Source organism: Cryptomeria japonica, chromosome 3 (genome assembly GCF_030272615.1).
Source record: "Cryptomeria japonica chromosome 3, Sugi_1.0, whole genome shotgun sequence".
NCBI classification, from domain to species: Eukaryota; Viridiplantae; Streptophyta; class Pinopsida; order Cupressales; family Cupressaceae; genus Cryptomeria; species Cryptomeria japonica.
In genome coordinates, this window is record NC_081407.1 from 697,657,658 (window position 1) to 697,671,414 (window position 13,757).

Below are 13,757 nucleotides of genomic sequence, written 5' to 3' on the forward strand. Positions count from 1 at the left end.
GATAAGCATGACCACAATATAGAAGGGTTCATTATAAAAGATACCACTCAATAAAGAAAAGGATGTAATGAATAATTATACACTTCCAACACCAATGAAGAGGTCCCAATTAAGGATATATACTTATAAGCATAAGATCTTCATGAAGGATACTTGTTCCCATAAGAGAGAGGGGATTCTCAATGGGAATATACACCTCCATAATAAATAACTTGGGATCCTTATAGAAGACCCTACTTCACAAAGATAAAATTTAATCTTAAGAAGGAGAGATATTTGAAATGATTATTGCCCCCTTACATAGAGACAAGAGATGGTACAAAATAGGCTACTATGTTGCTACCAAAGTATTAATGCACTTGAAATTGTACTATAATGAATGACAATGAGCCCCAAATGGGTAATCTACTAATGTCACATAATGAAGAGAAACATAATAGCAAGTAATGTTATTTAATTATATGATAGATTGGATGAATAAGTTGAGTACTACATGCTAAATTCTCTACAATCAATTAAAGTAAAACCATGCATAAGATGATAAGTATTCAAATGTCTTGATCAAAAAAGTAGTCTCTAGGAGAAGAATAGGCCTCAAAGTCATGTTCCTCTTCCACACAAATTTCATCATACACAAAATAAACCTTAGGAGAAGGACATGTACAATTCATTAGGGCCTCATTTATATAAAGGAGGGTATTGGAATGAATAGAAGGTAAAGCCTCATAAATGGGATTGCCAATCTCTTGGGGAGATTTATAAAGGGGCTTATCAATCATCATAATTTCCATATGAATAGGATGAGTGTTGAGATACGTAGAGGATGATCTAATTGAGATGAAGTCAACACCATTACTAAATATGACATTTAGATTGAGAGATGGTCTTTGGGATGCTTTTATGGTCTTTGAAGGATTATAACCAAGTTCAAATGAGGCTTCACACATGTTGTTTTCTAAAGGAACTTTAAAGCCTTGCTCATTTGCACTACAACCATTGCCATTATATCCAATTTTAGCTAAAATGTGAAACGCCAGACAATAAAGAGATGCCATATCAAAAAGAGATGGTGGGGCCTCATGTAGGTGTCAATGTCATAATTATATGAACTAGAAGAAGATTTTGAAGAATTTTTTGAATTATAAGTAGCCATAAAATTGTTATTAAGCTATTTAGAATTGTGTCAACTTGAATTTCATCATCAGAATACTACTTGCAACATGTTAGTTTCACAAAATACAAAGGAAATGCTACATGAAATCCAAACTCAACCAATGAAATTACATGAAATAGATATTAAAATAAAGACTATTTTTACCTTCATGATTTATGTCTCATTGTGTCCTAACACCACTGTTCCTGGTTGTAGATGGTGTGCTCTCAGACAAGCACTAATAGCTTCCAAGATGGCATATGAAGAATGGACTGATAACTAATAGTTAACTGATACTATAATATGTAATTCTAAATGACTATGCTAAATGATTATGCTAAATGATTATGTTATTTGCTTCAAGATTAAAACTCACAAATGCATAAGTTTTCACAAATGATTAGCTTGAAAAATCACTTGAAGACTAACTTGAAGACTAACTCTTTCTCAACTCAAACTCCTGATTTTATAGACTTTGAGAGGATAAGATGATGTGGCCTAGATCAATGGTTGTGATCAGATCTGTAGATTTGGATGGCTGTGAACAAAGGTTAAGGTTGATAGAAAGGGGGAAGGAGAAGACAAGTGTCACTCATCTCACCTTGACTGGCTTGCTGATTGAGGGAATCTAGGGATGGTTGGAGAAGATTTAGGCATGAGAGGACAAGTGGACTCAAGTCCTTCCTAGGGATGTTGGAGGGAAAATAGAAGAAAATTTAAGAAATATGTGTACGTACACAATATTTCATTAAATTTGGAGGTTGGAGATAAATGATGAATTAATATTTAAGAAATATTAATATCTTTAGCCACATGATTGATGAGTTGGCAAAGGAAAGATGAAGTGGAGATGGAAGAATTAGCTGGAAAAGAGATTAAATAATTAAGAATTATTAAATCTTTGAGACTATAGGATAAAAGAATAATCATTAAATATTAGATATTCAAATGATTGGAGGAAATAATTAAATAATTAGATATTCAATTAATTGATGAGAAGAATAATTAAATATTAGATATTTAATTAATTAGAGGAATAGGATAGATGAATTAATTAATAAAATATTTCAATTAAATTAATTAATAGAAAGACACGAAATGAATTAAATAAATTAATCTTTTCAAATTAACTATTTAATAGAAGAATAAATATTAAATATTTATTTAATTGCTCATAGCCATTTTTATGTGTATACAAGAATAATTAGGTTGCTTCTTAGGTCCCACCATATCATCTTCCTTTTTAGTCTTAGGTTCTATTGGGGGGATTTTATATTCTCCTATAAAGTGAGGTGTAAAATCTAAGGACCCCCAATTGTCTTCTAATAGTACCTTTTCAGATGAGGAAGTACCTTTAGGAGGAGATGGTGTTTGAACTTGAGTAGCAGAATAATTAGAAGAATGTGAAGAATATTTTGAATCAAATAAAGTTTTTAAACAAGGTTGTAAATCAGTATCAACATAAAAAGTATACATCACATTGTTATAAATGAATTTTATGATCTATAATGAATAGTAGATGGGATAGCTTGCATAGCATGGATCCAAGGTCATCCAAAGAGAAGATTGTAAGTAAAACTATCGAGCATGACTTGGATAGGCGTAGGTAAAATAAGAGGTCCAACTTTAATAGGAAAGGTTATAGTACCTAAGGATGCTCTAGCAACATTGTCAAAACCATGAATAGAAAGAGATTCAGGTTGAATAAGAGAAGGACCAACATCAATCTTATGTAATAAACCAATGCTACAAACATTAAGGCTAGATTCATTGTCCACTAAGGTTCTTCTTATAGCTTTACCGTTGATCAAAACAACAATATTATATTGGTTTTGAACTTTCTTTCAAGGTAACTCATCTTGTGAAAACACAATTTGAGGTTTAGGTGCTTTCATAGGATCAATTAAATAAGCCATATTAGGAGTCACTACAGGTGGGACATATAAGTTATTTAAAGCATCTTATAATATTGCATGACGTGTGGATGAAGTTTGAATTAAATCCCAAAGAGATATCTTAGCAGGAGTGGCTTAAGTTGTTCAATAAGATCATACTCTTTACTAAGATATTGTGATAAATGAGGTCTTGGTGGAAGTATTGTTTGAGAAGTAAGAAGAGAAGAAGGTATAACTAGAGGAGCATTAGGATTCCTATTCTTCCTCATATTATATGTGTGGGCAACAAAATTGTAACTCTCTCAGTGATTTGTTTGGCATAATCATAAGAACTCTTAGTGGGATAGCCCCCTTGCATAGTAATAACTGGTTCATTAGGAATGCAAAAGGCATCATTACTATAACCACATTGAACCACAAAAAGAGGTTTATTGAGAAGTTGAGGATTTTGAGGACTAGCACCTTGAACCACAAAAATAGGCTTGTTGGGAGTTTCACAATCATTCACATGTACCATATTGATCAAAGATGATTTATGAATATGTGAGGAAGGTCTAGTAGAGTTGAAATCATTAATTGGTTTGTAAAGTAGATTATAAACCTTAAACATTTCTTCATGAGGGTGTGTGCACGAAGATGGTGTGCAAAAAAGTGGACACACACCAAAAAAAACTTGGAAAAATAGCAACCGCATTCGCAGTTTTAAAATTTCAAAATACCTTCTACGCGGTTAGGTTTGTTGTGGCTAAGCCTAAAAGGCTAAAACCGCGTATGGGGTTCATTATGAAATAAGACTGCGTACGTGGTCCTTTAAGAACTAGGACCCCGTACACGTTATTAGTTCCTAAAGGAGTCAGTATGCGGTCCCTACTAATAAATTTATTTTTTAACTATCGATTGTAACTTTTTTAACCCGCGATCGAGAAGGAGTTTTGGTGCGTTTTACCCTCCAGAACGCTCATGAGATCGACTTCTTCACACTCAATCGCCATGGAAAGAGGTTAGTTATGCATTTTTTTGTTTTCCTTGCACATTTGATAAATTTTATTTACATTTTTAATTTAAATTCGTTGATTTTGATTAGTTTTTTAAATTTTTTGTTACCAATACCAGATTCTGAAAATCTAAAACCACAACAAGACACACCTCAAAACCCACAACAAAACCCACAACGAACACCGCTACCTCCTCCTTTAGACCATACAACAACTGCACAAGAGGAATTGCTTAATCAGTTAGGGGAAAACATTGCTAAAATAACTAGACTAATTAGTAGATTGAAAACATTTGATCTTGAGCATCATTTATCCCTTGGGACTAGCCTAGAAACATTGGCTAGTGGTGCCACTGTTGTTTCAAGTTAGATTACAAATTGGGGAAACTATAGGGATAGGTGTCGCACTTATTATGTTGATGGGTTATCAAAATGGGGAAACTATATGCACTTGTACATGTGAACTTGTGAATAATTATAATCTTATCATTTTTTGTGCTTAAGGTTTTCCATGTAAATATAGTGTTCTTTTGTGTATCCCTCTTAGTCTCGTGGCATGTTTAACAATCCAATATTTAAGGGATGAATCCTTTTGACTTGTTTGTGTGTAACTGTTAACTACTAATTTTGCATTAAACACTAATAGCCTTATGGGGAATTCTGTGATGGGGGACCTTTGTGGGAAGTTCACTGAATAACCTCCAGGTTTGACAAGCCGACCCTTCATACAATGGGGGGAGAAAAGGGAGAAAGAAAACTTAAAGGTTACACTAATTAGGCGATATGCCAAAATATTTGTAGCGCAAAAAACCCAAGTAATTGCATATTTAAGCCCCATTCAACAATCTACATGCTCAATACAATTTGAGAAGATAATCAAACAAGGCTCATTCAACATAATATGGTGTACACCATTCATATAACATATAACAAGTTTAACAACATAGTTTAATCTGCAGAGTCTCACAACATATATCATAGAAGTTATTAAATCAGAAAATAGCACAAAAAATAATCTATTAAGCTTCAAACAAAATAACCATAGAGGCCATAGGCACAGTCTGATATGTTTATCATCCACAAAACATAATTTAAAGGCCCGATTTACAGAGCCAAAGTCTAATAATCTTTTCTTAAAGTCTGAACCCCCAAAACAACACAGGGAAAGACAATAAATAGCCCTTGACCTTCAACCAACAACAGGAAAGCATAAGGAAAATCCCAGCAACCGCTCCTTGTCAAGAAAATCCTTGAATGTCATCCATAGAGACGCATGCAATCAAAAAGGCGAAAATGACCTTTTGATGTCATTCTATAAACTGCATCATGGCGATCTCTGCACCTACAAAAACATGAAAACCATGATGCAAACAACAGTCTGGCGCATGAATCATCGAAGGGACATGTGGCAACTCGGAGGAAACTCAAAGTCGAGCGCAAAATGGGGATTAGGACATGAAGTGCAGAGATGCCAAGTGTCACTGCTAGTACATGGAGAATGATGGGGCTAGGAAAATTTATGCCGAAGAAAAAACCTGTGTCACATGGTAGCTCCATGCTTTCTCAATGCAAGGCGAGAAAGGCGAGCTACTTAGAGCAGTGTCATGACACCACATGGCACGCACGTGCCAACGGAAGAGTGGGCTGAAAAGAAAAGGAAGATGCTAAACACTTCACCAAAATGTCGCTTGCGAACAACTTCAAAAGAATATTAACATTTCTAGTGACTCAAAGGGAAATTCTATTACAAGCTAGGGTTGTATTAGGCATTGATAGGTCGATCTTTTGGTGCAACGACAACCCTAGCTTGTAACAAGTGTTTTCAGAGCTTGGTCATAGGTTCAAATCATGTAGGCCACGATGAGTGATGCTGGGAGGGGGATTGTTGGCAGTGGGCCAGCATCCCTCGCGGGGATTTGTGACATGGTTTAACAACCTCTTGTGGATTCTATAAGTCTAGTGGTTGTATCGGGCATTGATAGGTCGATCTTTTGGTGTAACGACAACCCTAGCTTGTAACAAATTCTACCTCCACAATGCTAGGACCCAAAATTGCTGGTTCAGAGTTCAGACTTTAAGCTTGAATTGGGAAAAGCAGATCAAAGACTTGTTGTAATGGAATCCAATTGTCTTCAGAGGGCAACACCTAAGCTTCCAAGATCTGGAAATTCTGGTCCAAATAGATAACTTCATCAAATGGCAAGCTTACTGGTTCTTCATGGACCATCTTTAGAAGCACATAGAGCTAACCCAGGGGATGTAAAAGCTGCTCAACTTCCTTCACTGAAATAGGACTATTGAGGCGTTGTAGGAAAGTCTGATCTTGCTTCAGTTGCTCAATTTTTCTCATAACTTTCTCAATGCCCAAAATAGAACCATCTACGCAAAAAGACGAAGGCAGGCCAAGGTTCAAAAATCTCTCCATACGCCGCTTGATATTTGGAACTAAAATCCTCAAAGAATTAAGTGCTACTGATGCCTGCATGGCTTCCTTGTGATTATTGATGAAAAGATTGGCCCTCCTGATCAATTGCTTGTGATGTGCAACTCCCTTTGCTATCAAATCTTCATCAGAAGCGACATATAGCCACTGAATCAACCTCTGGGCTATGGGGAGCTTAGGACCAATTAAGAGTGCAACCCTATCAATGAGAATGCTTTCTTCAACACAAAGAGATGGTGCTTCACCTAGGAACCTCAACATGGGCTACAACAAAAGGCAATACTAAATCTTCTCCCAATGAGAAACATACAATTCTTCCACAACCAAGGAGAGATTTTGAGGAATTTCTAAAGGGGGGAAAGCTGAGATAAGTGCATGATTTCATCATTCCTTGCTCTTATCTCATTTTGTAGATCCTTATTTTTGTCCTGTTCAGTAATGGTTTGATGCTCCAAAGAAAGGATCTTGGTGCCTCTATCCTGAAAATATTCTTGAAGTTGTACTATGCAATCTTGCTTTTGCTGTAATAATCCCTTTGCATCCTGGAGTTCCTTCTCATTTTTCTCTAGGCTACTCTACATTTCATGCGTGGTTGTTTCAAACTTCTCTCTTTCCTCAGAAAGAGTGACCTGTGCATTGCTCAAATATTGAGCATATTCTTCTTTTAGGTGAGCCTCTTCCCACAGCTGATCTTGAATCTAGATAACATCTCTAGAAGTTGGTTTCAGCTGTTGCACTTCTTGTTCTTTCTCTTGCAATTCATTCGGTGCTACATTCCTTCGCGCCTCTTTCCCCTTCAACGGAGAGCCCACATTATTTAGGGTGACTTGCAACCTCTCCTTTTCAGAATTTACTTGAGCTAACAAGCCTTGCAAATGGTTGATTTCAGTACTTCTAGCCTCGTCCTCCTTCCTGTGATGGTCCAAGGATTCTCTGAGGTGAATGAGCTCTTCTTGCATCTTGTTTAGACGACTCTTCTTCTTGATGAAATCTGAAGATACGACCTTCGAAGTTTCTTCCATCATTTCCATGTTATCCATTATAGTAGCGTTCATGAGATCAACCCTAACAAGATATAGGGAGTAATCATCTAGCTTCATTTGGGCCTCCGAATTTTTGACCTTTGGGAACACGATTGCAAATAGGAGACTTTGATTTTCCTTGCTAAAATGTGTCTGCACTTGTGGTCGGGCTGGCTTCTGTCCATCCTTATCCTTCCTCTTGTTATCTCAGTTAAGACGTGTAGTCTTAGAGTAGGTGACTTGCTGATAATGGGTATCCGGGGTGGAAATATCTTGACCCATAAATGCTGAACTAGGAGGAACAACATAGAGAAAAGAGGAAATGGAGCCACCAAAGATTGTCTGAATGGGATGGGCAAGCGTGGTCGTGGAGAACAACAATACAAAGGGAGATGATCTCGAAAAAGATAGATCAGTGGATGTTGAACTGACATTGGGGGGAGGAGAGGAATCTTCGAAACTAAGAATATGCACAACAAGGGTTGTAGTGGAAGTCTGTGGGAAGAATGTTGCAAGGAAAATGACATTAGGAGCAGCAAATGAGGAAGTGACTTGGAATGATGCAATCTGAAACTCAACCGGTGGTTCAGTGGGTGCTAATGTAAGAGTAGTAAGGACCTAGGCAAACATAGGTGCAACTTGGGCCACTGAGAAAACTAAAGACCGAGAAGAGAAGAGGGAAGGAGTAGTGCGTACCTAAACTATAGAAGTCACCACTTGCTGGGAGGCTGAAGGAACTGCAGGAACTCGATAAGATGAATCCTTCTTTGTAGAACCTATGTATTATTTGTTTCTGGATGGGCAGTAGGAGATCTTCTTATCAGCTGGTCTTCTTGAATATTGGGACCGCGGTTTCTGAGTTGGGTTGGTGAAAGGAACCGAAATGTCAGCTTCAACACCTTTCTCTTCTACACTTATAATTCCTACTTCTTTTTGTTAAGCCTCCTCGGGCGATGAGTCGTCACTTGGGGATTCATCACTCGCCTCTTCCTTATCATCATCATGCTTTTTCCATTCATCCTCAAAATACCTATCCAAGGGAGCGCTATCCACTTTAGCTCTAGGTTGTTGAGTTTCTTGATGGTACATCTAAAAATTTTCTTTCTTCTTTCTAGGCCAAAAACTGCCCTTCATGGTCTGCATCATATTCTGGGGAATAAGCTTAGCTGGGTTATGCCTTTGCGCAGGAGTGTAAAAAATCAACCATGGGAGGCTCTCAATGATGAGAAAATCATTAGGATCAATGTAGAGGTTTGGGTCATTCATTGGAGAATTCATGCGGCCTTCCCATGACTTTGTGGCACATGCTTAACGACATTTCTTCTATATTTGCTGGACAGGCACCCATTCGGGTCATAACTCCATACATCATCAATTACTACCAAGCCGAGTTGCACAAGATTGGAGGTCAAGACCGTCTTCAAGATATTCTTCCATTCAAGAATGATGGGGCCAATATGATGGACTTGTAAAGAATTGAGAGGGGGGGGGGTGAATCAATGACACTAGAAATAATACTACTTTAAACATTGACCAGTAGATAAACTTAACAAGTTTGTTAAACAATATGCATGCAATAAAAAATGATATAACAACATCCACAATAAGTAAAACATCCACCATAACACAAGTGTTTATATTTGGAAAACCCAAATAGGTAAAAACCACGGTGAGATGGGACTCACAAGTTAACTATATGCAGTAATAGATAACTGACTGGTTAGGGTCTACAAAGTGCGAGCTGCTAGGAGCGAATTCTGTTAAAGATCCCAAAGCTTAGTTAAAAGCTATACCCTGTAAAATGTAGTACCCTGTAAAGAATAACCTCGGTGGAGGATTTCTAAATCCAAACTAATGGATCACCTAGTTAGAGGATTTGAACAATGAAGCTTGTTAGAGCTTACCCGGTTAGGGGATTTGACTATTGCAGTGATTAGAAAACAATAGGTGATGTGATCTAGTAATAGCACAAATTGCTTGTATAGATCCTCTTTTGTGCACTTAACACTTCTTTATCAGCATACTCTACCACTTAACACTTCCGCCTTTGCACATAACATATCACTTTCATTCATACAAAATAATTCATTGTGATGTCAATATATAGACATTTAGATTTCATGTCGGCCTCTAGAAATCATAACACAATTACCTAGGTGCAGTGTATCTGGTCAAGTGATCATAACTCATCACAAAAATACCACCAAAACTTGTCAGTAAGGATAACTCATAACGACTTGTGATAACACATCACATAATGAATGAATACCGGTTGGAACAATCAATACCGGTTGGAGTTAAACATATAAACTATTATTCTTGATGCTCCTGTGATAATCTCTGCTGGATCTTCATGTTGATGTCGAGTTATGCAGATCCACTGGTTGTCTCTGAAATAAGGGAAAACTCCAAAATGCAAGGTTAAATTGAATCAATGACAAAGGATATAAAATAATCAAAAGATCAAAATACAAATCAACCTTTATACCTTGCCAAGAGAGGATTCTCTTGTTCCTCCGATTCCGACTCTTGTTGAAGCCAGGAACGCGCCTCTTCCTAGCTTGATATGATCGGTTTGATAGGAATAATGTGGTTGGCTCTCCAATATTATGCACAAATGGAATATTATGGATGGATGAGAGAGGATGGATTGATGATCAAAGGATGAAATGGCTAAGCATGGATGAGTGCAAATTTTGGCATAGTAAGGGTATGAGGATTATTTCTTGGACACAAACTAGTAGCATGGATTTACTAAACTTGGAGATGAGATATGAGGGGATGGAGTCTATTACTACTTATCAAATTGCCATTAGTTTTTATATTCAAAGTCATACTATATACTCTAGTTGGTTAACACTACCGAATCATGCAGTCGGTACACATAGAAAAGTCGGTATGCATAGTCTAGTCGGTTACAGAGGAAAGCAGTCACAGAATGCAGTATACACCGAGCTGTCTACCGAGTAGCAAAGATGACACACCGAGTAGCAAAGATGACACACCGAGTTAATATACACTGAGTGAAACATGTTACCAGATACATTGAACCTGGACATGCATATGAAAATGTGTTACAAGATCGAGGCACATCTAACCGTTATTACATTGGAAATTGCACCAGAAGATTGTGTATGATTTTGAGATCAATCTAACCAATGAAATATTTTTTATAGTTATTCATTCGAGGAATCTTGTTTGTAAGATCGAAGAAATGAGTTGGATCACCGTCTTAAGAGATCTATTTATACAACATTAGTTAAGGGTGTATGCATGTGTGTAAGAAGACTATTACAGAGACACAAAGGTCACCGAGAACATTTTCAGAGAACAGTCGAAGAACAGAGTAAACAGAAGGGTTTATCGAGTTACTATATGGGTTACCGAGGTATGCTATAAGCAAGGTAATCTATTCAAAGCACATAGAATCTGCTATAACATTTCAGATGTAAAGTTGCAGATATTTGTAATGATTTTATTGTAATATTGTGAAGTTGAAAGAGAAACCTTTAACAGGGTAAAAGACTCTAATCAAGTCTATAAATTGTAAAGCCTCTAACCAGGTGCAACATTCAAAATAAATGTTGTAAAATCCTTTAGCAAGGTAGATCTAACAGATCTTGTTACTCCTAACAGGGTAAGCTATCAGAAATAGCTAAAATGTAGCTCTAACTGAGCACTCTTTATTATTGCACTAGTGAAGTTGTGGGTGCCATCCCCACCGTAGTTTTTCTCTCTAACCAAGAGTTTTTGCGTAACCAAAATATATGTGTTATGGAGTGAATCATGTATGACTGTTATCTATTTGTTTTAACTTTATTTTATGTTACTGCACTATTTTGTTTATGCATAACAATAAAGTTATTATTCAAGAAAAGTTTTGGAGTACCAATTCACCCCTCCCCTCTCAGTACATTAGCTTTCCATATTGGGCCTAACAGGAGTCCTCAATTTATAGGAAGAGAGGAGGAGAAATTGAGGGCTAGGAATAACCCAAGATGGAGGGTAAGGATTTCTTGTGAGCCCACACAAGGCCCAAGAGGGGATGACAAGAAAAGTGTGGAGATCAAGAGATATGACTTAAAGGCATTTCTTGTCTCCACACTCCTCAAGGCTCATTGGGAAGACCTCCCAATGTGCCTTGGGAAGAACAAGGCATAAAATATTCCTTGAGGGATACAGATGAAGAATTAAAAATTCTTCAAAAAGGATGTTCATGGGGATTGGAGGATGGGATGCCTAGAGGAATGTGAGATTTTGAAAATCTCACATTCATCTAGGAAAAAAGAATTTGAGGGTGGTTGGATGGTGATGAATAATGATGAACTACTAAGGTCCTAACCAGTACTGAGAGGCGGGGGGGGGGGGGGTGAATCAGTACACATAAAAACTTGCTCAGACACTTTGACAAATCAAAACACAGATAACCGATTGTCTTCACCATTGTACTTAACCATAGCAATATCGGTTAAACAAAAATACTTTAGACAACTTTCAACAGATCTCAAATCTTGATAGCTACTTCACCAGTTTAATTATGCATGAGTTGTACCAATAAAAACTACAACCATTAGACAATGCATACATATCTAACTTAATCAAAAACCACTCAACCATCACATGAAAAACTCACAACCCTAACACATAGATTTTTCATGTGGAAACCCAAATGGGAAAAACCTTGGTGGGGATGAATACCCACAAGCTTGTTTGTGAACTATTTGGAAGTCCGCTCTGTTAGGAGCCTAGTTCGGTTAAAGACTTTACAATAAGGTCCTGTTAGGAATGGATCCTATTAGGGTTCACCCGGTTAAGGGATGGCTATATACCCTATTAAAGGTTGAAACCCTATTAAGAGTTACCTTGCTAAAGGGTTTAAATAATCAATGAACTTGAGCCACCTGGTTAGAGGATTTACAACAAAGCCTATTAAAGCTACCTGGTCAAAGGATTTATCTTCTGTTGAAATGGCTAGAAGACAACAGGTAAAACTCTGATCTGATAACAACACTCCTTGCTAAGGTAGATCCTTTTCAGTTCCTCTCTTTTGCAATCACACTCTGCAGATTCCTCACTCTGGTTTGGCAAATATCAAATCTCCAACATGTGGACACAAACACAACTTTTGCCAACAGCTACAATAACAAAACTCATCAAACTTACAGACAGCAATTAGGTCGGTAGCATAAACCCTAAACAGTTTAGGTTTACAATTACAAGCAGTCCAATGCTGACCGTCAAATACATTATATAGAATAAAATGATGTAAAACAGATCTCAAGTCATTCTGCATCGTCCAATCTTCACCGCATCTGGAAAATATTAAACCATCACGCGCTCTTCACACACCGCTAAGAAAAACGCACATTCCCAAGGTAGACATTCAATGCATTCGATCTTCATGCGCAAGATCCTCAAAGAAATCCTTCACGTGCACACAGCTGATGTGGCATCTAGATCCTTATCCTTGTTCTTAACTAACTCATCACAAAACATCATTGGTTTCACCGCACAAGCCAAACCGGAAACCCTAGAGCTGAACAGAGACTACCAGCCGATAGTCATACTTAGTGAACCTCGACACCGGTCCACTCCATCCCAGTTGACCATAACCACTTCCAATATTCATACCGGTGCATACCGGTTCACCTGCTTGAGCACTTATTGACATCAATGACAACATACATTATCAGCGCTTCATCATATGCCAACAGATGGAAGGGACAAGGAGTTGGCTTTGTGGCTAATCATGATGATTAGCCACTAGCAACTCATTAGGAGAGGGATTAGAAGACTGATTATGTTAGATTAGGGTAGATAAGATTTGTAGGAGGATTTGACTAGGAGAGAGAATGAGTGGAGGGAATTAAAAATTAGAAGAATAATGCTAAGTGAGTTTAGGGAGCTTCTAGAAGAATTCATTAGGTTAATGATGGATTAGGAAAAAGGTGATTTGTAGGAATCACGTAGATTAATTAATTAATTAAAAAGAGGAATTTGAGGAGACTTAATATTAAGGATTTTTAGAAGAATAAAGGTGGAAATAAATCAATCAACATACTATAGTGATGATATTAATTATAATTAATTAATATTGAGGAGGAATTAAAAATTGGCACAATTAATAAATTAATTATGTCAGGAACTTACAATAATTAAAATAATTATTTTTAAGTGTCTACATTTTGCCCCTCTTTTACATAACGACAAATTTGGTGGTGGGTAAAAGATAGAAGAAAAAATAAATAGA